Source organism: Argiope bruennichi, chromosome 11 (assembly GCF_947563725.1).
Source record: "Argiope bruennichi chromosome 11, qqArgBrue1.1, whole genome shotgun sequence".
NCBI lineage: Eukaryota > Metazoa > Arthropoda > Arachnida > Araneae > Araneidae > Argiope > Argiope bruennichi.
In genome coordinates, this window is record NC_079161.1 from 79,215,511 (window position 1) to 79,243,404 (window position 27,894).

A 27,894-nucleotide genomic window follows, 5' to 3' on the forward strand; every position below is an offset into this window, starting at 1 on the left:
AGTTAATTAAAAACTAAGCGAGGTTTTGGTGTATTTCTAGATAACTTCTGAGAATATTATTGCTCAGAAATTATTTTTACATCAGTTTAAAATGAAAACGAAATTGATAGTAGTTTATTTGAACGAATTCTTTCTTGAATTTTCATAATTGTTTTTTATAATTTGCAGCAGTACTTTATTTATTGCAATGAATTTCAAACCGTTTTTTATTTCATGAAATATTGAAATACTAGATACAATAATTGAAAGCTGTATAAGGAAGATTTTGCTTATTATCTGCGATGTTAACATTATGAAAAAGAAAGAGAAGTCACAATTACTTGAAATGTTAAGTTCTAGATAGAAGATAGATTACTTTAATATTTAAGTTTTAGCTGTAATTTTTTTGTGACAAATTTTTTAGAGGGTTCATCTACACACGGAGCAAAACAGGTGTAAGGCAATTTAAGTAATACGGCTTTCATATCTGTAACAATTTGAAGCTTAAAATTACTTTGTGGAAGGAATAATGACCATGATGTTATGCATAAACTATTTAATCGAAATTAAACACAACCGATATTCCAAGCTAACCAGATGGTCGCTGTAGGCGGCTACTTACTTAAAATGGATCAATTCACATGACCGTCTTTTATATTACACAAGCAGAGCAAGTATGATTTGGGAAACCATTGTGGATTTTCTAAGAAGAAAAATATTGTTTCATCACAAAAGAAAGAAACATGCGGAAATTTGAGGCAATACATATTTAAGTATATCATGTGGCTATGGCGTTTTTCAGTCCCTTCATTAGATGACAAACTATATATAGGCCTGATTTTCTTTAATTAAGTGACAAACCATATCTAGGTCTGATCATTTATTGATTATATGATAAACTATATCTAGATCAGTATTCCTTGATTGTATGACAACTATATCTATGCCTGATTATTCCTTGATTGAATGACAAACCATATCTATGCCTGAATATTCGTTGATTAAATGACAAACCATATCTATGCCTGAATATTCTTTGATTAAATGAAAAACTATATCTATGCCTGATTATTCCTTGATTGAATGACAAACTATATCTATGCCTGATTATTCCTTGATTGAATGACAAACTATATCTATGCCTGATTATCCCTTGATTTAATGACAAACCATATCTATGCCTGAATATTCCTTGATTAAATGACAAACCATATCTATGCCTGAATATTCTTTGATTAAATGAAAAACTATATCTATGCCTGATTATTCCTTGATTGAATGAAAAACTATATCTATGCCTGATTATTCCTTGATTGAATGACAAACTATATCTATGCCTGAATATTCCTTGATTAAATGAAAACTATATCTATGCCTGATTATTCCTTGATTAAATGAAAACTATATCTATGCCTGATCATTCCTTGATTAAATGCCAAACTAAATGTAGGCCTGATTATTCCTTCATTAAATAACAAACTATATCTACACATGATTATTTCCTGATTAAATGAGAAACTATATCTAAACCAAGGCCGGGATGACCTAGTTGGTAGGACGTTGGACTCGCATTCCTTAGGTTGTGAATTCGAACCCCGCCGGCCGAAGACTGTCCATGTTTGTGGTGGCTGGCGCACATATAAATCTGTCGTGTCACAAAGTCTTCCATGTCGAGAGTAATACCAATGGGGGTATTGGTTCATAGATGATCGTTCTGATTCAGGTCTAAATTACGATCTGTGGATGAGTGAATGAAATGCATGAATGAAGTCAGCCTCGTAAAAAGGATTGTGACATGTGAGTAGCTAAGTCGTACTCTTGGCCCTAGATGACACTACTGAAAAAACAAGAGACGCTCATTCGGCTTAATTGCTGACAGATAACTGTCAGCGGGTTTGCAAAGTGCCATAAGTGGCAACACAATACATATTTAACCTATTTATTCCTTGATAAAATGACAAACTATATCTAGACCTGATTAGTCCTTGATTAAATGACAAACTGTATTTAGACCTGATTAGTCCTTGATTAAATGACAAACTGTATTTAGATCTGATTGTGCATTTTTCGTTTCAATAAAAAAAAAAAAAATTTCAAAAAAATGTTAAAATACTTTAATATAATTTTTATTATAAAAGCAGATAGAACTAATCTTTATCTACAAGTTTAAATTATTTGAAACCGTTGTAAAGAGTAGGTACAATTTTTTACGAAAGTCTGGCTTTGTAATGCTTCGAAAGTAACATTTCTCACCCTATTCACGCAGGTCACAGAAGACAGGAGAGAATGAAGTGAAAATAAAAGGGAAAAGTATTTTCCCAAGTAGATATCTAAGGTTTGCTGAATTACTCTTGAAGAACCTCCTCCACGTAGCAAGGATGGGATGAATTGCATCAGGATTCTACTTTTTTTATTATTTGTTTCCTGAAAGAGAAACTTTTCCCCTACGCCTAATTATTTTTTCCTACCATAGGGATTTGCAACTTTTTAAAGGTTGAATAGATTTGCACCACATATTTTTCATGTTATTTATTAAAAAGGTTGTAGTAGAAATCAATGGGGAGGGGGAGGGTGTTGAAATTTAGAAGGAGGATTCTAAATACAAGATTAAGAAAAATATAGATAAAATTTAGTTTATGAGAAACATGAGAATTTAAGTGAAATAATTTGATGGAAGAACAAAATATGATATCTTTTTATATATTTCGTCAAACAAAAATAGTTTGAGAAATTTATATATTTAAAATGTTTAGGGAAATCAAAATACCAATCTTCCACCTCCAAACATTCATTCCATAATGCCGATTTAATATACATGAAAATTCCTGTTTGTTATACCAGCCGCCCTTGGCAACTAGCTAGTTCGATCAGATAATTGATTTTTTAGGGTACTATACAAGTAATAAAGATTTATATTCGGTTTTCTCTGTTATACTAAAGCAGCGCTCACACTAAGCCAACTATTGTAAGCAATAGAAGGTCACGCCTACCTCAGGAAGATTACCTGACCCAAAAGGGGTAATAGCAAATAATTGTCTCATCAGGACAATTATTTGCCATTGTCCCATTGCGATCACGTGATCTTTCTGAACTAGGCGTGATCTTCTATTGCGTGCAATAGAAGGTCAAGAAACACAATACAAAATAAATAATATTAAAAAAAAACTGAGCAAGATAGACGTTTCATTCTTGAGATCTTGCTTTGATATTAGAGTTTTCATACTTCACCTTCTTTGTCCTAATCCCATTATACAATCATAAGGTATAGACTTTTATAAGGAGAACAACAACAACAACAAAAAACAACAACAATATTTGGACAAACTGAACATCAAAAAACTAACTAACGGGAAAAGTTTCAAACAAACGACGTCATTATATATATATATATATATATATATATATATATATATATATATATGTGTGTGTGTGTGTGTGTGTGTGTGTGTGCGTGTGTGTGTGTAATGATACTTTAAACTCTTAATTTAGCCCATAGTAAAACATTCTCTTATTTCCTGATCTCATTCCACTTAATAATTCAACTCAAGCTGTGTAAAAATTACTGCGGAATCAATTTACGTATCAAATGAAAGTGATCCCTTCGGTGCCCTTGCCAAGGTGTCAAAGGTCAAAACGTGTATTAAATTGGCGCGTGGCCGGAAATCCCAAGTTATATAAGACTAGTGATCATTTATTTCTTCCCTTCTTTACTTCTGCTTTTGTGTCGCACTGCTCCTTCTTGTAAATAATCATGCCTGCCACCCGGAAGAGAATAAAACGAAATTAAAAATACAACGTCTCGTCTACGTCTTCAAACCTGCATTCTGCTTCAACCAAAATTATGTTACACATATATATATATATATATATATATATATATATATATATATATATATATATATATATATATATATATATATATATATATATATATATTGTAATAACGAATAATATGTTTAAAAAATTTAAACAAAATTATCTAAAAGAGTAACTTTCTTTTTTTAAATCGTCATCTAGAAAAATCTTTAATATACCGATTAGATTTTAAATATAGTACATTTGCACGCCAAGTTGGCAAAACTTTCGATAACCATTTGATCTTATTAGTATTAAATCTAATGCTAAATTTCATTAATTATTGCTTAGAAAGATTCAAATCTAATGGCAATACCTTTTTCAAAAAAATCTATCAGCTAGAATTATTCAAATAAAAAGAAATTTGCGAAGTGTAACAGTGTTTCATTATTTTTTCTAAATAATGAAACATATTAATATATATTTATAAAAGAACGCCATATTTATGATGATTGCAAAATTATTAATGAAATTAAAAATTTCAACTTATTATTAACTAGCCGCCTTTGGCGACCAGCCGGTTCGCCAATCTTAATGTTCGTTAAAATTTAAATAATTAAATACTTTATACAATTTCTACTTTAATAGCTTCTTCATCAAAATATTTTAAAACTTCAAATTTTGATTCTCATATAATTCATTCATAATATTATAAAGGCCTTCAGTCATAACGTAATATGTATCTCTCATTTTCTGTTAGCACCCGTAGAATTTATGCTTTAAATTAAAGTGGAAATAATTTATCTTCAATTAATATAATAATATTTTTTACTGAAACAAAGCATTTTTTAATAATATGATTACTGATAATAGAGTCACTGAGCGTTTAAACTTTATGGCCACTAAAGAATATCTTTTTTAATTTATGTAATATCTCAAGAGTTTGTCAACAAAATTTTCTTAGATTCATTATGAGCAGATCGATTAATTAACAATGTTTAAATTTAAATGCATCAAACACTAAGAAAATAAAACGAATCGTTTAAAATAAACGGTTGAAAACAGGTTTTAAAAAAACTACTTAAAAAACGATGTACTTAAAACTATAAGCATATACAAAAAATATATAACTAGCATAAATACAATTTACTTTCAAAAGCATGCGACTAACTCAAAAATAATTTAAATCGTCCATTGATAACGGTTGTCATGGCAACAATCAGAACAGAATGCGCATGCGTGAATTTTCTTCCGCAGTTACGTAACGCAAATACGTGATTTTTTCTACGCCAGTTGGGGTAACGCTATGCGGATTAGAAATTTTTAATTTCCTTTATTCTGTTTTATTTTAATTCAAAAGTACTTCAGAATGAATCTGAAAGATCGATTAGTTAACAATGTTTCATTTTAAATGCATCATACATTAAGAAAATAAACAGAATCGATTGAAATAATCCGCCGAAAAATTTTAACCCTAGCCTCATTACTGTTGGAAGAAAAAAAAAATTGAAGCCTTTCTCATTTGGCGGTGGGGAATATGGAAGATTTTTTTGGCGGAAAAGTTGGCGTTGGGAAAAATGGAAGATTTTTTTGGCGGGAAAGTTAGTTTTTAATTAATAATTAAAATTATAATTAAAAATTCGAAAAAAGAAACCCCAGGTGCACATTCCCAACCTCCAAGGTATACATGTACCAAATTTGGTAGCTGTAGGTCAAACGGTCTGGCCTGTAGAGCGCCAACACACACACACACACACACACACACACATTGAGCTTTATTATAAGTATAGATAAAGACTGAAAAACTATAATTTAAATGAATTAGTCTACTACAAGTTGCCATATCTGTTCACTAAAAAGTGTATGTACCAGAATAAAAAGTGGAAGTGAAATTTCCTATTTTGGAGGTGATATTCAAATAATTAGAAAAATATATATATTAATCTCATTACTGGCAAAAACCCGTGATTCAGTGTTTGAATTTCATCATAGCATTAGAAGCAATGATAACAGATTATGTGACAAACTAAATTTGAAAAGAAAATATTAAAATTAAAGATAAAATTTTAATTTGAATGAAATCTCACACGATAAAATTCAATTGACCGAATTTTAAGATAATTCAAAAATAGTTCTTACGAGACAAAATTTAAAAATATATGAATATTAGTTTCCGTAAGCAAGTTAGAATGACTTCCTATTAAGTTAAGTTAATTTTCATTAAATTAAGCCTGTTTTCGAATTCGATTGAATTTCGACGCATATTTTTATCAAATTCTTTGTTTTTATGTACTCTGTCTGAATGGCAGTTTTAGTTATACGGGAGCTGTCTTCCTAGCATTTCTAGAATTGCGTAGTTTTATTACACCGGTATGTAAAACTTAAGCAATAGGTGCTTTCTTTGTAATAACTCCACGAGAAATCCTCCGAGAGACATGAAATTCAAAAATGAGTGGTAGCATTTTATACTTAAATGATGACGAAAGCATAGGTGAGAAAAATGAATACAATGCATATAGTATGGAATCAAAGGAAAAAAAAAAGACTTTATTGAATTATAGTATCGCTACATATGATTGTCTGTCCAAGAGGAAAAACAACAAGCAGATGTCCCTTAATATGGGATATGCCTTTCCCTTATTGTAATGGTTGCTTCGCATCGTCTCTCCATACTCAGTACCAGACTGCCCAACAGTTCTTGAGGTAAGAATACGCATTCCTTCCTGTTTCAGTTGTTGCGTGTTTCCTGGAGGATGTCATCGTACCGCAAGGTGTCTCCCAAAAGCATCCCACACATGTTCTATGGCATTTAAATCAGGAGAGAATTCTCGCCAATCCATTCGAGTTATATCTTCCCTTTTACTAAGCGAAGGAATGAATGCAGCAGTTAAATCATTCAGTGAAGGAGTCTGCACGTTCTAATTATTGCTTGTTAACTTTTGAATGTTGCCATTCGATAAGTAATAAGATAATTCGATAAGTAATAAGTAATAAGAACGATTTTTGTGCCATATACGTGAGATTATATATATATAAACATTGTTGAAAGACACAAACTGAAGATGACGGTGGCAAAGAATGGACAGTTGCATTCTTTCTTAAATAGTGTAATATACCGGGTGCGGCATAAATTCGTGCAAACTTCAAAAAATCACAATAAAAAAAAGTAATGCTCGAAAAAATTGCGGTTTGAGGCAATATGTTCAGAGAGCCTTTGGATTTTGTTATTTCCATTAAAAAAAGTTTATTTAAAAAATGACCGATAGATGGCGCTCATACGTCATACCGAGACGGTTTATGCAAATCAGGAAAACACAGCACAGTAACATTATAGTACATTTTATTTTAAAGCAAAAGATGCTCAACATGACCGTCACTACAAGGTATTAAGCAAGTGAGGCTTGTAAGATGTTGGCATCGATGCCACCAACGTCCAATTGAATGGCATCTTTCAGTTTCATCAAAGTGGCAGGAGACCTCCAGTAGACACGAGACTTTTGGTACGCCCACAACCAAAAGTCCGCTGGAGAAAGATCTAGCGATCGTGAGGGCCACTCATTTTTACATTCCCGGCGTATCACTCAGTGAATGTGTCTAGGAGGAGCGTTTTAACGAAACTAGCAACGTGGGGCGGAGCACCATCTTGCATGAAGGTGACGAAGATAATGCACGTCTTTGCTGAAAAGCAGGCATAACGTGGTCACGCAAAAGCCTAAGATAGCGTTCTGCTAATGCTCGATCCGGTAGCGATAGCATGCTACTGGCGTCGAATGACAGATCCATTTGCAGCCTTGGGTTTTATATCTATGCTGATTTGCATAAACCATCTCGGTATGATGTGAGAGCGCCATCTATCGGTCATTTTTTAAATAAACTTTTTTTAATGGAAATAACAAAATCCAAAGGCTCTCTGAACATATTCCCGCAAACCGCAATTTTTTTCAAGCATTACTTTTTTTTATTATAATTTTTGGAAGTTTGGACGAATTTATGCCGCACCCGGCAAATATAGTTGTGCATAAATTACAGTGTTTTAGGTAATCAACCTCAAAAAAATTATCATATCCTAAGGATTCGGATTAATGATCTCAAATTTTTTAATTAAAGTAAATATTGAAAACTGTATTCACGGGTATTATCAGTTTTTTAAGTAACGGCGACATGGAATCTAAGCAAAAAAAGAAACTAAAGTAATAAAAATCTGAAAAAAAAAGTTTTGGATTTTGTGTATTATAATACTTTTTACAATAGTGGATTTTACTTTAAAATTAATATATATCAAATAGTTCCTTACAAAAACTGTGAATTCGACGATAAAAATACCACGAGATTTATAATTAATTCTATACTCAACAGATTTTCGTTTGGTAAATAAACAAGAAGTTTTATTTTATCGTCTGCTGGGACGATTCTGCCACGATTCTCTGAATCAAAGCCTGGTATTGATCTAGCTATATAGTTGCCACTTTTATTTTCCTAGAATCGTAATTACGTTAGTAATTAGGTTTAGAAGCTCAGCAGCTAGCATAGAGAAATATAATTAAATTTATTTAGTCATTTGAGCCAGCGAATGCTTTGAATGAAGGTCTGAAATGGAGGATACAAAATTTAAAAGCTTTCCAATCCAATCCGATTAATATATTATCATTGTCTGATGAAATTTCAAAATTATTACTCTGACTTAAACAATGACTCTTTGAATTTATAAATTGGTAACGAAGCTTATGTATTCAGTTGCATAAGATCAGCGTAACTCAGTCTGCTCTGATATAGCAATTTTCTTTATAAAAAATATGTAAAGCTGCAGAACTTTATATATTGGATATTTGTGGCCATAGGAAATTATATGTCCATACACAATCTAAATTATTTCATTATAAGTGTTATTAATGCAATAAGATTGAGTTATATTTAAAATGTATCTGACATAAAAATATCAAGATTAGAAATAAAAATATTTCGTGAGATTTAAAGTATTAATATTTCTCCCTTTTTAAATGAGTATAAAGTTTATCAGAAATAAAAAAAAAATCGTCTGCTATAGAAATTTTATTATCTATATATTTGTAAACAATCACTTTTTTGTCGTAGTTAGTGGCAATAATAATAATAATAATTGTTTTTTTTTTTGCTTTTGTGTTTAAACACATTGCATGTACTTTAACTTTCACACCTATTAACCCTTTCTGGAGCCGTGGGAAGTATGCTTCCCACCAAATTTATCAATCTTTGTATGAAATGATGCAGGTTAGCATAAGTTCTGACAAATTTTTTTAGAAAGACAGAAACTTCAAATGCTTCAGTTCTTTATTTCACACAAAATGATGTGTCTTGGTTTGTCACTTAATTATTAATGAGCCAAATTAATTAATCAATCAAATTAAATTTATCTAACAAGCTAAATGAATCCCTTTTCTTATTCTAATTTCAAGCCTAAAAATATTTTAACATAATATGACTAGAAAAAAATGGCCCTTTAAAGGGTTAATAAAGAATCTCCCCAACTATATAGTTAGCGGCAGTGGTTTCCTTAAAACTTTCTCGCATATTCTCTAATACATTTGCCAAGACAGAGAATTCTTTGTATGGCATTGGCATACAATAGTTACGAAACATTATACTTTGGCGTGAATTGGGCATTTTTACAGAATCTATCGCGTCATTCTTGGCGCGGTTTTTGGCGAATAAATTTTGACATGCGGTTCAAAGTACCCAAAAACCGAATTTGAGTCTTAGAAATCTTCCCAAACCGATTGAAACAAAGATTTGGCACAAAGCTGCACTTGTAATCCTAAAATTCCTTAACAAATTTGATATATATTCATGCGATTGCTTTTTCTTTTTACCCACAAACCCAAATACGGTTAATCCTTTGCAGGATTTGGCTACAAAATGTGATAGGCTTCTTCACTATAGATGTTTAATCTATGTACAATATCTTATATATCTAGCTCTCTCCGTTTTTTAGTTATCATAACTTATATCCAAACTGCTGACAGATGGATTTCCTTTGAAGGGATTTTGCACTAAATTTGATAGAAATCTGCACATTTGGGGCAAATACTACATATCAAATTTCAACAGTCTAACTGAAGGCGTTTTTGAGAACCTTATCACAGACAGTAAGACAGACGGACATTTTCCAAAATCGTGTTTTTCGAATTCAAGTAGGTTTGAAACGTTTTTTTGATGGCTGCTATTTCTATACTATGTAAATGAGAAAGTAGAAAGACATGAAGCGTTGTACTGTAGAAAGCCTAAGAACTATGAAAGGATGAAAATATTTTATTAAAATTATATTTTTTGCAGTACTCGTGACTTATTAAAAAACTGGTAGACTGAGATTATTGGTAACGAATTTTTCGCTGATAGCATTAAAATGAATGCATCTGTTTATCCGAGCGAAACTCGCTTTTCCTAAAATACATCCAGGGATGTAAGTTATACTTCTCTCCAAAATTCAGAACTAATTCTGATTTCTATCTGAGTTCCACCTCGGTGCTTCAAAGTCATCTTGACCAACAGAAGAACCCGCAAGTTTCATGATATTGGATGCATGGTTTGATATATATGCTGTTTCAACACCAGGTTAAAACTTTCTAAGACTTGCAAGGCATATTTAGATGTTTAAGAGCAACTTGGAAATGAGCGGTTGGAAATGGTCGCCAGACATGGTAGATGGCGCTGCACGTATGGGTGATACCTGATCGCTTCCTAAGAGACTCTTTATTTCAGCTGGATCCTAACCAATCATATCACAGCTGTTCATATTGAACATAGAGAGTAGCCAATGACGTAAATGGTGTCAGTGTTGCTATGAGCAAATCCAAGATGAATAATTCATGTCAATGTTATAAAAATCCCCAGAATTTGACTGATATAAGTAGTTGATAAAGCTATTAAAATTAGAGAAATAGTTGCAAGAAATGAGATATCACTGAAAAGCTAATTTTTAAAAGTTTTAAGTTGATGTAAAAATAACCTTTTTATAATGATATGCCTTGAAGTTATGGCAGAAAACATGAAATAATTGCAGTCTTATTCTGACCCCTTTGAAGAAATCTAGCACTTTGTATATAATATTTGTGTGTGTGCGTGCCTGTATGCCTGCAAAATATTCTTTGAATATGCTGGCTCTGAATTCTTCAACTTTTATCCCTCATGATTTAAGAAAATAAATTTTTATTTGTTATTAAGATTCCTTTTTAAAGCTCATAACGAAAAAGTGGGGAGAACCGATTAGGAATCCAGAAAGAGAGATAGCTAGAAAGTGTTTCGAACTTGTATAGTTTCTGAAAAGAATTTGCGGACATAGTATTTCGATTTTGTGTAAAAAAAACATTCGCCGTCGGAATACAGAAGTTAAAATTGCCCTGAAGCCGGAGTCCGAATGATTAAGAAAATAACTCCAGCAAGAACGTAAATTAATTATTAGATATCATTATATAAATGTGTGTGTGTGTAAACATAATTGTGCAAAAGCGTGGTCGAAAAAAAAACTTTTGAAATTTTAACTTTGATTTAATTCACCACCGGAATCATAATTTGTATAAAGAAAAAGCGATAAGAGATGCATCAGTCTACATAGTTACACTAGAGCAAAAGAGACAGAACTTTTTCCTTTCAGTAATTTTACTATGAAATTCGGATAGGAATTTCTTTTTCACGTATCGGCTTAGGCATGGGAATCTTAGGTATCTTTTAAAAAATATATGTAACTGTGTGGAATTTTTATCATTTAGCTCGGAGCGTGAGAAAATGCTTAAGACAGCAGTTTTCTTGAGTGCGTGTGGAATTAAATAAATAAAAAAAAAGGAACTGGATCAAGAAATAAGAACATACTAACTAATTTAAGATAAAAACAACTAGAAATATTATGCCCACGCGCGCACTCAGACACATACACATGATATATAAAATATAGTAAAGGTCTGTCTTTTACTGTTTGAGAATGAACTCATTAAAATAATTAGCCTAATTAATATTTAACGACGATTTGAATGGCAATATATTATGTTCTAATTTTGGTCATTAAAGATAATGAAACAAGTAATTAAATAAAATACAGAGTAATTCTTAATAACACATAAATAACCTCAAATTACTGAGTCATCATTCACTCCAAACTTTGATTATTGGCAAAATACACCTCGTTTTATATTTTTTTCAAAGAAAATAATTTAGTTATTATAATTTATTTCATATTTCTGATCTGAAAAATTATATGATTCTAATCTAATAATAAAAATGTATTGAACTACAAGGAATACCACAAAAAAATTATTTATCTTAGTATAGAGAAAAAACATAAAATGTATAAAAAATAGTTATATTACATGTAAAAAGTAATGGTGATTTAAGAGCCATTTAAGAATTCTTTTCACAAAATTTAGTTACTGTCCGATTTTTTACTTGAAAAAAAAAACGGAAAATGGAGGCAATTAAGTGATAATTTACGTCACCATTTGTTAAGGGAAAGAAAGGAGGAGCAGATGCACCTTTTGTATCATCTTAATTAGATCCTTCTTACCACCAGATGTCGCTTTACATAACGTGCAGGTACTCGACGTCGGGAAGAAAAAATACACTATCTTTTTTTTTACATTCATATCTCCCTCCGTTGCGAATTTTGGAGACGTTTTTTGTTAATTATTCGAAATGAACGATTAGATTTTGTTACTTGCTGGTCGAAAATTTTCAGGTAACAGACTCCACTATATAAATAGATATTTCATAAATAATGAGGATGATAGAATGAAAAAATCGTTAATTTGAATTTAAATATATAAAATTAAATGTATATTTGTTTATTTGAATCTTACACAGTTCCATACTCCTTTGAATTCAACAATAATGTCACGTAGGTTCTTTAGTGTGGAACTCAATGACACACAAAAGAAGTAGAGCTAAACCACTTTATTAACTCAACTCGGAACAGAGAACAGAGTGACTGACAAATCATCTGCTTTTATACTAGCAGGGAAAGTCCCAGAATACTTTTCTGGAGACAGTAAGAAAAGTCCAGAACACTTGTCTGGTAAACTAAAGAAAGGTCCAGAATCTTCTGGAACATGAAATTAAGGAAAACATAAAACCAAGGAACTAAATATTTACACAAACAGTAAATCGCATTGTCTCTAGCGGGATTCGAACTTGCGATCTCTTGCTTAAGAGACCAATGCTTTGACCATTCAGCCATGGAGAGTAGCCTGCCACTTTTCAGTGAGGCAATATTTGACGCCCATATTTCTTATCACCTAGAAGGATTTTACAAATAATACTTGGCAAATTGAAATTGTTAAAATACGGCTAGATTTTTTTTCAATCATAATTTTAAAGCACATGACCAAAAAAAAATTCTTTAAAGATATAAAATTTATGGCTGCATAGCTATTTTGTCTAAATTTAATTAATTTCCAAAATGTTCTACAGTGATATCATTCAAATTGCTTTTAAGGGTTTTAAGTCATCTTAAGGAGTCGAATATAAGAATTCAAAAATCGTATGAGACGTACTAAAATAATACATATTTTGTTTTTTCATATTTATAAGAAAGGGAAGGGTAGAGGGTCCAATAGCTAATTTCTAAAACATTAAGGATAAACATATGGTTCCAATTGGATAAATACTTTAAATGAAGTAATGATTGATGTATTGTGTATGATTGATGTATTGTGTATGCGATTAAATGTATTTCCAGAAATTATCGAGTTCTTGCCTTTTACATGATGCCCCGATCCTATTAGTCTTATTAAGAAAAAAATGTTTCCCTAATCATGCGCTTATAAACACTATTGTTTCATGCTTTAATTTTCCGGTTTATAGATTAAATATTGGGCATATATAAATTTATTTCCAGGAACATTAAAAAAATAATACGAACATGTATAATTTCGAATTACAAACAATCCATTAAGGATACTACCATTTCAGCTATAATTCGCATAAACTGGTGATTTTTAACATTTCATACTTGATTAATTTGAATCATAAAAAAAGATAAATTATTTTGTATGGAATTCCATTGCGTCAAATATGTTTTACTAAATATGATGGAGGACATGTATGATTTAAAAACTTTTTTTCATGTATATTTATTAATTCAAATCACATAAAATTATATAAGTATCTAAAATTACATATCATAATTATATAATTATCTCTAGTGGCTTAATCTCTATTATCTCTAGCGGTTTACATTTAGTTATAGGACCAAGATTAGAGTAAATTGATACAATGATTAGATATATAAAACAAATACAGACAAAGCCACGAATATAGATGCTTGTCGGTAGATGAAAAAAATCTTTTAAAAAGATTAATTTTTTATACTTTTTTTAAAATAATTTTTATGTTTTTATGCCTTATTATTTCTATAGATAAATCTTTCTAAAATGACCATTTTTTTAATATTTACAATGGTATAATTTTCTCTTAATCCTTTCTAGGGCCGGGAGAAGCATGATTCCCACCAATTTATCAATCTTTGTATGAAATGATGTAGGTTGGCATAAGTTCTGACATATTTTTTTAGTAAGTCAGAAACTTAGATGCTTCAGTTCTTTATCTCAGACAAAATGATTTCTCTTGATTTGTTACTTAATTATTAATGAACCAAATTAATTAATGAATCAAATTAAATTTATCTAATAAGATAAATGAATCCCTTTTCTTATTCTAATTTCAAGACTAAAAATATTTTAACATAATATGACAAGAAAAAAATGGCCCTTTAAAGGGTTAAAATAACTAAACAATAAGGGAGCTTCACTTTTTCTAATATATGATAAATGCATTTGAAAAATGAGATTCTATAAGGTCAGAGAAGAGATATATTGAAAATTCCAAAAGAACATGCATAAAAAATAATTCACCGAAGCTCATTTTAAAACAATTTTCGACTTTAGTTCATGAAATTTAGCTAAACTGCTCAATAATTCAATAACCAAAGAAGATGGGAAAAAGAAAAGAAGAAATCAGGGCAATTAACTTGTGATTTACGCGGCCACTCAAAAAGAAAAATGGCAAGCAAAAAAAATTCACTTTGTGCCATTCTAATCTGATCCTTTTCTCCACCAGGTGTCTCTTTACGGAACGTGTCAGTATTCAAAATGGGTAAAAATTGAGGCTATCTTCTTTCAAACGATTCTCTCTCGCATCGTTGCTGGTTTTGGATGGGTTCAATCTTTAATTAATGAAAATTAACGACATGACTTTAGCTCTTTTTAGAGAGCAATTTTATTGTGTCATATTTCTTTAAAATGAATTTTTGCAACAAATTCTTGCAAAGGAAATGTAGATTTTAACTTTTCGAATAAATTTTATTAGAAATAATCGAATAAACAAAAGCTTTATATAGCATGGAATGTTTTTTTAATATTACTATGAGAATTTCAAAATGAAGACAAAATATTTGTGCAAAAATATATATTGTAAATTTCAGCAAGTATTTTTTGAAAAATGAATAGAATTCAATTAGTTATTTAAGATTTCTTCATTTCGTTTTAATTAATAAATTATGTATTTTATTGCCATAGAGATTGTCAAACCTTAAATAAATTCCTGTTTTTGTCCATGTAATGTTGTGAAGAAAATAAAAATTTAGCAAAAGAATGAGTTTTTTAAAAACATATAGTGTTATATAGTACTTTAATACACTATATAACACTATAATACATAAAAATATATAAGTTTTTTTTGCATATTCTAAGATTATAGATTTAATCTAAGAAAACTTTTACATTTTTTAAAAATCCCAGCTATTAGTGTTAATAATTAAAGATTTTTTAATGCTTTAATTATTTTTTAATATTTGTTTCTAAATTATAATACATTATTATATACATTATAGATATTCTAGTTTATTTTTGTTTCAGATTTACCAAAAGATGGCTCTACTGGTCATGAATCTAAATACAAATTGAATTAAAATGTTAAATTTATTTATTCATTTATTGCATATAAATAAACAGTAAGAATATGTTACTAATTTTTTTATATTTAAAATGTTCTCCAATAATTATGGATTAAAAATTATTTAAGCGGTCTATATAAGAGGCTAGCTCTTTTCTTCTCTAGAACATCTGATACTTCTTTGAATAATAAAAGTATGCTCTATTTTTTAATTAATAATAATAACCAATTTTTAAAATATTTTTAAGAAACTCTATCGCAGATCTCCAGTCTGAAGATCCATTTCTCTAGACGTCTTTATACTACCATTTTATTTCAAAAACCAAAAACGAAACATTTAGATTTCATTTTTGCAACTGGCAACGAAATACAAGACCAAATGAAAGAGCCATTTCTCACGACAGAGAAACGAATCACTGCAGTCGAAAGGTCAGGGGTCAACCCCACATTAAACACCCCCGTTGGAAGCAGCCAGAATTCTCCCTCCCCTTTCTTTGAATTTTCAGTCGTCTCGCATCAGAGAGTGAAAGAGATTTTTCGTATCTGCCTCGAGTATAAGGACATCAAAAAAGATTTCATTCGTAGATTGAATATTTTAGAAGGATTGGGAATCTAAAGATTGCGAACCTAAGATAAGAATTCCGTGATTTAGATACTGAGTCGCATCCATTTCAGCTCTGCTATTATGCTCTAAAAGTCGCTATAAATCCTATCATTTATTAAAAACTGTGTTGCACTTTTTTCAAACGAACGGTTTATTTATCGATCAGAAAGATTGTTTTATTATGATGCATAATTTCCATAAAATGAATATCTTTTAAAACTAGAGTAATATTCAAAATTCTATCGAAGATCTTTTTCGTAAATTGAAGATAGGGTTTAAAATGACTTATAGTATCTGTTTAGATTATGACTTTCTTAACCCTTTAAAGGGCCATTTTTTTCTAGTAATATTATGTTAAAATATTTTTAGAATAAGAAAAGGGATTCGTTTAGCTCAGAGGTTCACAAACTTTATTTTCTCGTGGACCACTTTCAAAGTTTTACTATTTTCGGTAGGCCCCCTGCTGCTACATTTCTACTGTATTCCCAAAACTCCTAAAAAATATCACCCTAAATTGGGGCTGTTAAGAAGAAAAAAAAGTAGCACATTTTCTTGTGTCCTATTTATTAAAATAATACTTGTGGTTATACAAAATTATAAACATTTATCATTACAAACAATCAACAATTGACAAAAAAATCAACAAGGAACTCTGAAATGTAAATCAACAATAAAAAATAGTCATACTTTTAATGAGACAGATGTACTTGATGAATTGACAGCAAATTATCAATATTTGGCCTCAGTTTTGTAAGAAGTAATCTCAAATCTCCCCGTTCTGTGATGTTCAATCTGCTCCTTTTTTTTGTTAACAGGTTGGTAACGGCACTAAAACTTCTTTTGACAAGTTATGACGAAGGAAATGCTATCAAAAATTTTCTCGCAATTTCCCACTATTCCCCACTTGTACTATTATCTATTGTTCTATTCAATTCTGTGTTTGAATTGAGTCTCGAATATTTTTGAGTACCTACCTAGTGAATGATGCTACCTGCCTACGTTGATAGGTAAATCCAAGCCAAAATTTTTGTTCTTTATTATGAAAACCAGAAAATTTTTCGTGGACCCCCACTTACAACGTGTGAACCCCTGTTTTCTTTTCACGTCTACGTGGACCCCCGTGTGGTCTCCTATGGACCCCTGGGGGTCCACCTGGACCACTTTGGGAACCTATGGTTTAGCTTATTAAATAAATTTAATTTGATTCATTCATTCATTTGGTTAATTAATAATGAAGTAACAAATTAAGAAACATCATTTTGTCTGAGATAAAGAATTGAAGCATCTAAGTTTCTGACTTACTAAAAAAATGTGTCAGAACTTATGGCAACCTACATCATTTCATACAAAGACTGATAAATTTGGTGGAAAGCATACTTCCCACGGCCATAAAAATGGTTAAAGTATTTGATGAATTATTTTTCTTTGTTTTATAAAACACTAAAAATACAATAAAAATTACAGGAAAAATAATTCGGTAGAACTAAAGAAGATAATTTCATAAATTTTTAAAATGTCTAAGATCATTTTTTGCAATGATATCCTCTGTAGAAAAACTCTACCATGTCATTTAATTTTGTTTATTTTAAATTCTTATTAAATACGTTTAAAAACCTCTCAGAGTGGCATATTTTCATAAACCGATATATATTTATATCGAATTTAGCAATTCGAACTTTGACCCTAAGAAATTCCAAGCACTCATCTCTACCATTAGGTGAGGTTGAATCCCAATAATTAAGTATTTTAAACAGATATCTAATTATTTTATTCTTATATCTGCTTTTATTAAATTTCCGTCAAACTCTTAATATACCAGACCTTTACGTTGCGATAAAAGGATTGATTTCACTCAAGAATTAGCTCTATAATATTATTCAAACCTTATCTGATGACGACATAGTTATTTATTTCTAAACTGTTAACCTTGTCATGTTTAAGATCATTCGAGTTCACATACTTCCGAACACTGGAATGCTCGCAATTCTTTTTTTTTTAAATCCTATTACTTTAACATCTATAATAGAAGCCTGTGTTCTTAAGGGGTTAATGTATGAAAGAAAATCCCTCTTGACTAATGGTTATTAAGCAAATCTATCCTCGGTTATTCCTTGAGTACTTATTCCTAATCAAACGAAACCTGGAGAGTACATCTAACGAAAAGGTATGTCCCGTAGGTATTCAATCAATCAAATCACACTGAACGAAAAGAGGAGTTTCGCAGTGCTATTCTGACGTTTCGAGCATCCGCCATAATTCCGGTGACCGAACGTTTGGGGCTCTTGAGTATTCACTGAGTTAAAGACAGAAGGCACATCTGGAATTAAATAAATGCTTTAATAAATAAATTGACGTTAATAAATGCATCATTACTTTCTCGTATATGTAGTACAGAGAAAGTATAATAATCATAAAAAATTCAAACTCCAATTTCCACATTTTGGATCACCTTGAATTCGAAAACCACATTTTTCGAAAATGTCCGTCTATCGGTCACTCTGTGACAAAAATAACGCAAACACTTTAAGCTAGAAAGATGAAATTCAGTATATGGTTTTAAAACAAAATTTGCAGATATCTAAGAAATTGTAATCAAAGTCTGTTCTGAAGAAGTCTGTCTGTCCGGCTGCTAACAAAACAAAGAGAACAAATAAAATTCAGTACATATATTAATTATCTAATTGTAAGCACTTAATCCAATTTCGACCCAATTCCAAAGAGGAATTTACCATCTTTCGATGTGTGCTTTCAGAAACACGTAAAAGCAATAAATCAAAGACCCTGAGAAATACATCAAATTTGATATGTATTTTGTGACTGCAAGTGCAATTTTATGTTGAATATTTTTTTCAATGGGTTGGTCAAAACGTTTTTAAAACACAAAATCGATATTCTTAACTGCATGCCAGGGATTAATCGCCAAATAATTCGCCAAAATGACTTGGTAGATTCAATAAAAATGCTTAATTCTAGCAAAAAAGTTAATAGTCCATAACCATTGTAAGCTTGTATCGTGCAAGACGTTCATTGGAATAACATATGTATAAGAGAACATGCGAGAAAGTTTTGCGAGACTACTGCTGTTGATTTTTAAGCAAATATGTACACTTCGGAAAACAGTAATAGGTTTGAATTTTAATACAGGTCTCTGGTATAATAATCATATTTTGTAAAAGATTTTTCACAATTTTTTAAAGCAAAATTGCTTCATTCTTTTTAGACCAAATCTGTTTGATATCTGAAAATTTGAATTTTATTATTTTAGGCCAAACAATGATAACCTAGAGAAAGTTTTTCTCTTTGATATCCATAGCAAAGAATAAAGCAAAGATTGCAACATTATGTTAAGTTGCAGAAATTTTTCATTTTAAATTGCATCATGTCAAAAATACATTAATAAATATACCTATTAAGGCAGGGATGAATTGTATTAAATTTTATACCTTGATGGTTTTGAAAAGCTATTTATTTACTTAAAATGTTTTTCTTTGAGCTATTTTGAACATTTTTCCGATTAGATTCATATTTTATATTTCTAACTGTTAGGAAATCAGTTAATGAATCGTTTTTAGAAAGAACATTCTGCATTATGTATTAGTCAAAGAAAATTTAAATTAAGTTCTACTTTTACGTACAAATTACTCAAGATACAAAACAATCGCCCGAAAACAATCCCCATTAAAAGTGGACTCAAAAACAATTTCCCCAATCTTTCTTCCAATTAGAATATAACCTTGAGAGTCAATTAGTTTCCTCTTTGCAACTGAATAAGGATATCCTAATTAAAAATCTGCGAATCTAGTTGATCGGGGAATTCTCCTATCTTCAGTCATTTTCCTCCGTTATCAGAGCCCTGTATCTTCGGAAACGATGCCATTCCTAATCAAATATTAAAGATCCGGTTAAATTAAATCTATCTCCAAAATTAAAACCTTGGAAATTCTAGTGATTAACTATACAAAACGAGCAACATTGTGATTCAATGTGATTCGGTTATTCATCGTTACCTTTGACGTTTTCAACGAGTTATTGACCTTATTAGAAGGTAGGAATATTAATTAACTATATGGAAAGGGTGTTGTAATAGATGAATTGAACGAGCCAACTGCCCTGAAGTTAAAAGATTTGGAAATTTCTGGACAATATTTCTTATTTTAATTTGATAATTTAAATAAAAATAATCATATTAACTTTTGAAATTTTTTAAATATTTTTTTTAAAAAACTGATACATTTATTATTTTAAAACAGATGAGTAGATGGATTCAACGAGTTGACTACTGTAAAGTTGAAAGATTTGGAAATTTCTGGACAATATTTCTTGTTTCAATTTGATAATTTAAATAAAATAATTATATTAATTTTTAAACTGTTTAAATTCTTAAAATTTTAAAATTGATCATTTTAAACGTAATTTTTTAAATTACTAATTATTCTTATTTTAGTTTATTAGTTCTCAAATATCGAGTAATAATTTTAATATCTTTATTATTACTTAAAAAAATTAGTTTTCGCTAGCAATTGAAATAATATTTTTCTCTTTACTTTAATCTGAATTAAATTATTCTAACTTAATTATGTAAGTATATACAGGTGTCCACTTTTAGCGTCATACATCAACGACTCTCTAAACCGTTAGAGATGGATATCTATTTTTAACAGGAGAAAGGCCGTGGGTCTAATTGTGGCTTAAAAGTATTTTATTAGTTAAGTAATCACACTTCGAATTTAATAAAATATGTACAGTGGCTCAAAAAATTGAGAGTACACCTTACTTTCACTTAATAAATCACACTTCCAATATAAATAACACATTGCCGACAAGTGCAAACATATTTTTATTTTTACATATAGCAAATGGTTTAATTTAGAGTAAAAATAAAGAAAAAGCAACGAAAAACTTTTAAATTGAAATGTTTCAAAAGCAGTTTAAATAAACAAATGCAGAATCTTTGCCTCAAAAAATTGAGAATACACCCATGAAATTTTTGCAATATCTCGCATAGAAACAAAGTGTCACTATTAAGTTGCATGTCTTTTGGCTCTTATAATGGCCTCTGAAGGTCGTGGTACCGATTCGACCCATTTTTGGTGGTATCTGAAGATATTTTACCCCATTCTTATTGCAACACTTGTATTAAATGGGTTTTGTTTCTAATATTGTGTTTTTGAACCACTTTTTCGAGTATGGCCAACGGATATTTAATGACATTGATGTCGGGGTACTGTGGTGGTGTCTGTAACTGCTGTTTAGAATGAAAAAAACACCGTTACGTGCATTCTGTTTGGGGTTGTCGTCCTGTTGGAAAATGGAATTTCCATCTAAACCGAAATTTTTAACACTTTCCTTTAGATTGCTGCAACCCTATGGTTCATCCAACTTGCTGTAGAAACTTTTCAAATCATAGACTGAAGTGTAAGTGCTGAAACTGTGTAAAATGCCATTAGACAAGCTGGATATAAAAGTCGCATTGCTACAGAGAAACTGTTCAGCAGGTTGTAAATTCAGAAAACGCATTTGAAGTTTGCAAAAACTCATCAATTGAAGACCAATAACTTTTGGAAGGAAGTTATATTCAGTAATGAAAGAAAACTCAACATTTTTGGCAGTGACGGCAATCGTACTGTATGGAGAAAGCCTAATACTGCTTTTGATCCAAAATATTTACGTCCTACTGTAAAACACGATGGTGACTCAGTCATGATTTGAGGTTGCATGGCTTCATTCAGGGTAGAAAATTTAATTCTTATAGATGGCATTATAAACCATATGGTTTACTTGGATATACTTCTCAGCAATGTAAAGAAAAGTGTTAAAAATTTGGATTTAGATGGAAATTTCATTTTCCAATAGGACAACGATTCCAAACAGAATGCACGTAACGTCAAAATATGGTGTCTTTTTCATTGCAAATAGCAGTTACACACACCACCACTGTACCCCGACATCAATAACATTGAATATCCGTGGGCACAATCGAAGTAGTGGTCCAAAAACACAAAATTAGAAACAAAACCCATTTAAAACAAGTGTTGCAAGAAGAATGGGGTAAAATATCTTCAGATACCACCAAAAATGGGTCGAATCGGTACCACGACCTTTAGAGGCCATTATAAGAGCCAAAAGACATGCAATTTAATAGTGACACTTTGTTTCTATGCGAGATATTGCAAAAATTTCATGAGTGTATTCTCAATTTTTTGAGGCAAAGATTCTGCATTTGTTTATTTAAAATGCTTTTGAAACATTTCAATTTAAAAGTTTTTCGTTGCTTTTTCTTTATTTTTACTCTAAATTAAACCATTTGCTATATGTAAAAATAAAAATATGTTTGCACTTGTCGGCAATGTGTTATTTATATTGGAAGTCGGATTTATCAAGTAAAAGTAAGGTGTACTCTCAATTTTTTGAGCCACTGTATGTAATATTTTAAACATCAACCGAAAATTGGCGAATTCCTTTACCGAAATATAAAACGATAAAAATTAATTCACAGGAATTTTACAGTTAAATTGCAGACATGAAATATATCTCAAAAGATCGTTTGCAAATTGAAATGATGTATTATTTAGTTACTTTTTCAAACTTCTGTTTAAAATAAATTTATATATGGTTCCATTTAGGTTACACACGTATAACTCGGTCAATTTTATTCAAAAAATAGTCTTTTTAAATCATATATTTTAGGTTATTACAATTTTTCTCTAAATATGACTGATAAGGCAGGGATTACCGTCTACAAAGATATATTTTGTGAATGTTTTAGAAATAAGACGAATCATATCTGGAAAGTTTTGAATTATATTTTATGGCATTGTTAATTAACTAAGGGAAGAGTGAATTAAATATTGTTGTAAAAACGTTCAATAAGGAGTTGAAAACTTTAATATGACAGTTTGTTTACATTTAACTGTTGCTATTCGATGTTAAGTTATAACTTTCGTATGGCAAGTTGTTTACATTTAACTGTTGCTATTCGATGTTAAGTTATAACTTTCGTATGGCAAGTTGTTTACATTTAACTGTTGCTATTCGATGATAAGTAATAACTTTCGTATGACAAGTTGCTTACATTTAACTGTTGCTATTCGATGATAAGTAATAACTTTCGTATGGCAAGTTGTTTACATTTAACTGTTGCTATTCGATGTTAAGTAATAACTTTCGTATGACAATTTGTTTACATTTAACTGTTGCTATTCGATGAAAAGTAATAACTTTCGTATGGCAAGTTGTTTCCATTTAACTGTTGCTATTCGATGATAAGTAATAACTTTCGTATGACAATTTGTTTACATTTAACTGTTGCTATTCGATGAAAAGTAATAACTTTCGTATGGCAAGTTGTTTCCATTTAACTGTTGCTATTCGATGATAAGTAATAACTTTCGTATAACAATTTGTTTACATTTAACTGTTGCTATTCGATGATAAGTAATAACTTTCGTATAACAATTTGTTTACATTTAACTGTTGATATTCGATGATAAGTAATAACTTTCGTATAACAATTTGTTTACATTTAACTGTTGCTATTCGATGATAAGTAATAACTTTCGTATGACAAGTTGTTTACATTTAACTGTTGCCATTCAACAATAAGTAATAACGCTTTTATGCATACGGATATGGTAGTATTATCTAGAAGATTTCTGGTAGAAGTTTTATTTGAAGTACAAGTTAATAATTTCAGCATTTATACTTTATTCTGTATGAATTTGGTCTAACTTTTGACACATACCTACAGTACATTTTTTCATATTCATTAATGTCATCATTTCACTCATTTAGCTTGGAGTATTATCGAGTAGTTCATTCATATACGAAACTGAGAGAAAGACTTCCTGTTTGGTTTCTTCCAAAAATTGATTTCTGCTAAGACATGATTCTTAATATTATATGGATAATTCGTTCAATATGTAATTGACGGAAATGTCTACAGACATACAGATAAAATTCTAATTATGAGGCATTTTAGTTCGAGATTATCTGAACTAGAGGTCGAATTTTTTGACAATCGCAATACTTTGTCTTCCGAATTAAAGCAAGAAAATAAAACCTAAATTTGATTTTCTTTTTCAGTGTATTTTCAAATTAAATACAGGGAGATTCAAAAGTCTGTTAACATTTGGAAATTCAACAATTCACGGAATGATGTTGGCAGACGGGTAGAAATTGTCACACATACTTGAAATGGCATGGAGTTTATTGAAACAAAGAATACGAAAAAGGGGGGGGGGGAGATGTCGAGGTTTGTCTAATGTGTTGTGGACCGACGAAACTCATTTCACACTCCAAGGGTCTGTCAACTCCACCAACTGTAGCATTAGGACTACCGAAAATCATAGGACTGTTGTGGAAACCCCATTGCATGATGTTGGTTGTGAGGTTACCTGTAGTCAAAAATCTACCGCTATCGTCCGACTTCATTAGGAATGAGAAGAGACAACATCCAACGACAATTTTTTCCCATACCTACATATCTGCTGTACAATGCTGTTCCTCAACTACAAGGAATGTTATCGAATAAAGGTCAATATGTTGAGCATTTTGTTATAAAAAACAATATCGCTATCGTCCGACTTCATTAGGAATGCTAAGAGACAATATCCAACGACAATTTTTCCCCACACCTACATATATGCTGTACAATGCTGTTTTTCGACTACAAGAAATGTTGTCGAATAAAGGTCAATATGTTGAGCATTTTGTTATAAAAAACAATATCGCTGTCGTCCGACTTCATTAGGAATGCTAAGAGACAATATCCAACGACAATTTTTCCCCACACCTACATATATGCTGTACAATGCTGTTTCTCGACTACAAGAAATGTTGTCGAATAAAGGTCAATATGTTGAGCATTTTGTTATAAAAAACAATATCGCTGTCGTCCGACTTCATTAGGAATGCTAAGAGACAACATCCAACGACAATTTTTTTCCACACCTACATATATGCTGTACAATGCTGTTCCTCAACTACAAGGAATGCTATCGAATAAAGGTCAATATATTGAGCATTTTTTTTTTTATAAAAAACAATATCTGGGAGATCTAACTTCGTTCGGCAGTTTTTATTCATTTATTTTGAAAAATCGCAAATAAATTCCTATTTTATGGTTCGCTTAAGGTTATAAGCGAAATTTAATTGAGTTTCAAACATGGGACATAACATGATAAAAATGCATGGGAGTCCGAAGCACTAACCACTACTAAATCTCTGATATGCTGGTGCAGGTCATGTTTAGCTCCATGTCACTATTTAGTTATAACTTTTTTTGTAAAATCGCTTTTTCTCCCAGGAAAGAAGGCTATATAGATAAACTTAAAAAATAAATACTTATTGAAATGTAAAATTTGATCAAAATCGATAGATCCGTTTCCGAGATATACGGAATATATATACACAAGAATTCCACTCGTTTAAAGTTATAAGTTAGTTTTTACTATAGATCGCTAGCTGGTAGCGTTGCTGTCGCAGAAGAAACAATTTTGGAAATATCGTTTGAAATTTAAAATAGATGTTTTATTTAATTAGGAATGATAGAAAAAGTGATATTTATTTTCTTATCGAAAATGAATACGTTCATTGAAATTGAATGATATATAAAGGAGAAGTACAAATATTATTTATTCTATTTTTTTGACTTCATTATTCAAGTGTTTTAGGGTAGACAATATTTTTTTTCTTCTTTTGCTAACTTCAGTAAAAAATAAATAAATTTCTTGGCTATCCGACTCGTAAGCATCCAGTATACAACTGGCCATGTGAAAAGCATGAATTTTCTGGGTTCAATCGTCATTGGCCAAGTTTCATCGCAATCCGTTGAAAGGTACAGCAGCTCATAAGGTACGGACAAACAAAATTTAATTTTTATATTTTAGGTTTGTTATGCTAATTATTGCTTTTCTTATCATATGAAGAGCCGTTTATTGGCCATTTTTTGTTCCAATGCAACGCCATGTCATTTCAAGCATGTGTATCCATTTTTACCTCTCTCCCTACATTAACCAGTATATAATTGAATTTTCAAATGTTAGCGGACTTTTGAATTCCCTGGTATACTAATTCTTTAATAATATCTCTTATATCTATCTGTGATATACCATTTCTCGGAACATTTCTTCCAATTAAATTGTAACCTTAGTAGAAAATTAGTTTCCAGATTGTAGAAAATCTGTTCATTCTAATTAAACCTCCACGAATCTTCATTAAACACCAATTTCTATTTTTCTGTCTCCTTCAACGATCTTCCTCCGTAATCAAAATCCTGTATTCTTGGGAAAGTGTTCTTTAATTATCTGTTAAAGATCAGATTAAATGAAGCGTGCTTCTAAGCCCGTTGCGATGATTAAAAAGATCACGCTGAAATTCCAATTGCAGACTCGAGTTACTACAGGATTTGGTACTATCCACCTATTCGTCTGTTAGTTTTATTGTTTTGAAGTAATTATTCATTTTATACTTATTAATTAACTTATCATATGAAAGCATTTATTTAATAAAGAAAGTCTGTAATAAAGGATATTTAGGAAAAGTGGATCAAAGAGGTTCTTAAATTCAAAGGAAATTGTCTCCTGTGTTTTTTACTGCTGAAAGCCAAGTGGCATTAAAATTAAAATTCATATAAATTTAACCCTACAGTGTGTCATGAAAACCATTCGGCTACAAGTTTTTATTTCCATCTATTAGTTCCCCACGGCGGGAACCTCGAAATGAGGATGAGATACTACACGAAAAGGTGGGGGGTCTGGCTTCTCCCATCGATGACGGGACGTACTTCCTTAGGGAAGGGTTGTACCGTAGCCGGTGAAGGCCCTTAGGACTCAACCACAGTTCCCGCCAGTATTGCTGTTGCGGTGGTCCGGTCATTAAGTATTATTTATCCGTGTGACATCGGGCGGGGCGGGGAGGCAGTTATAAATTCACTACAAAAACACCAAGAGGGATGTTGAATTAAAAATACCATCAAAACATCTATTATTTGCATAGTAAAATTATACTTTTAAGAACTTTTATTTTTATTGCGGAATTGTTATATGGTTTGCGTCACTGGGATATTGTTTAATTCATACTGAAGTCATTTGTTACACTTTAAGTTTTTTTTTTAATTTCACAAAAATAATTTAAATAATTTTAAAATAATGTTCCTAAATTAAATGCAGCAATTCAAAACATATATATATTGCAAAAAATAAAAAAGTCATGCATTATTGGATTGAGAAATGATACAAATTATATAAAATGCAATAGTTGTTCTATGTCAAATTGCGGTTTCTGTTGGTTGGAAAAAAATGATTTTTCTCTTTACTAAACACATCTCTGGTACTTATGTAAGAACCTTATGTCATCGATTAATCTCTAAAAAATTCACGTTAGATTTATACCAACTATTGAATCCCCTTCCCCCGGGGGCACCTCGAAATAAGAATCGGAAGCTTCCGGCATGGTGGTTGGTTCTCGCCACCCTGAAGAATATACAAAAAGGTGGTAGTCTTTCTTCTTCCATCGATGACTGAAGTATTTCCTTAGGGAAGGGTTGTGCCGTGGCCAGTTATGGCCCTTAGGACTGAACCACAGTTCCCACCAGTGTTGCTGTT

At 30.8% G+C, this 27,894-nt stretch overlaps 2 long non-coding RNA genes across 2 annotated transcripts in view; one reads left to right on the forward strand and one right to left on the reverse strand.

The window, feature by feature from the left end:
- Positions 1-27,894, forward strand: part of LOC129957614 (uncharacterized) — a 269,845-nt gene that overhangs the window by 166,943 nt on the left and 75,008 nt on the right. The window lies entirely within an intron of this gene.
- The window catches only part of LOC129957615 (uncharacterized), a 53,938-nt gene continuing 32,463 nt past the window's right edge, over positions 6,420-27,894 (reverse strand). The window contains exon 3 of the long non-coding RNA XR_008782794.1: positions 6,420-6,636. This is a non-coding gene — a long non-coding RNA (uncharacterized LOC129957615). The remainder of the gene's footprint in view (positions 6,637-27,894) is intronic.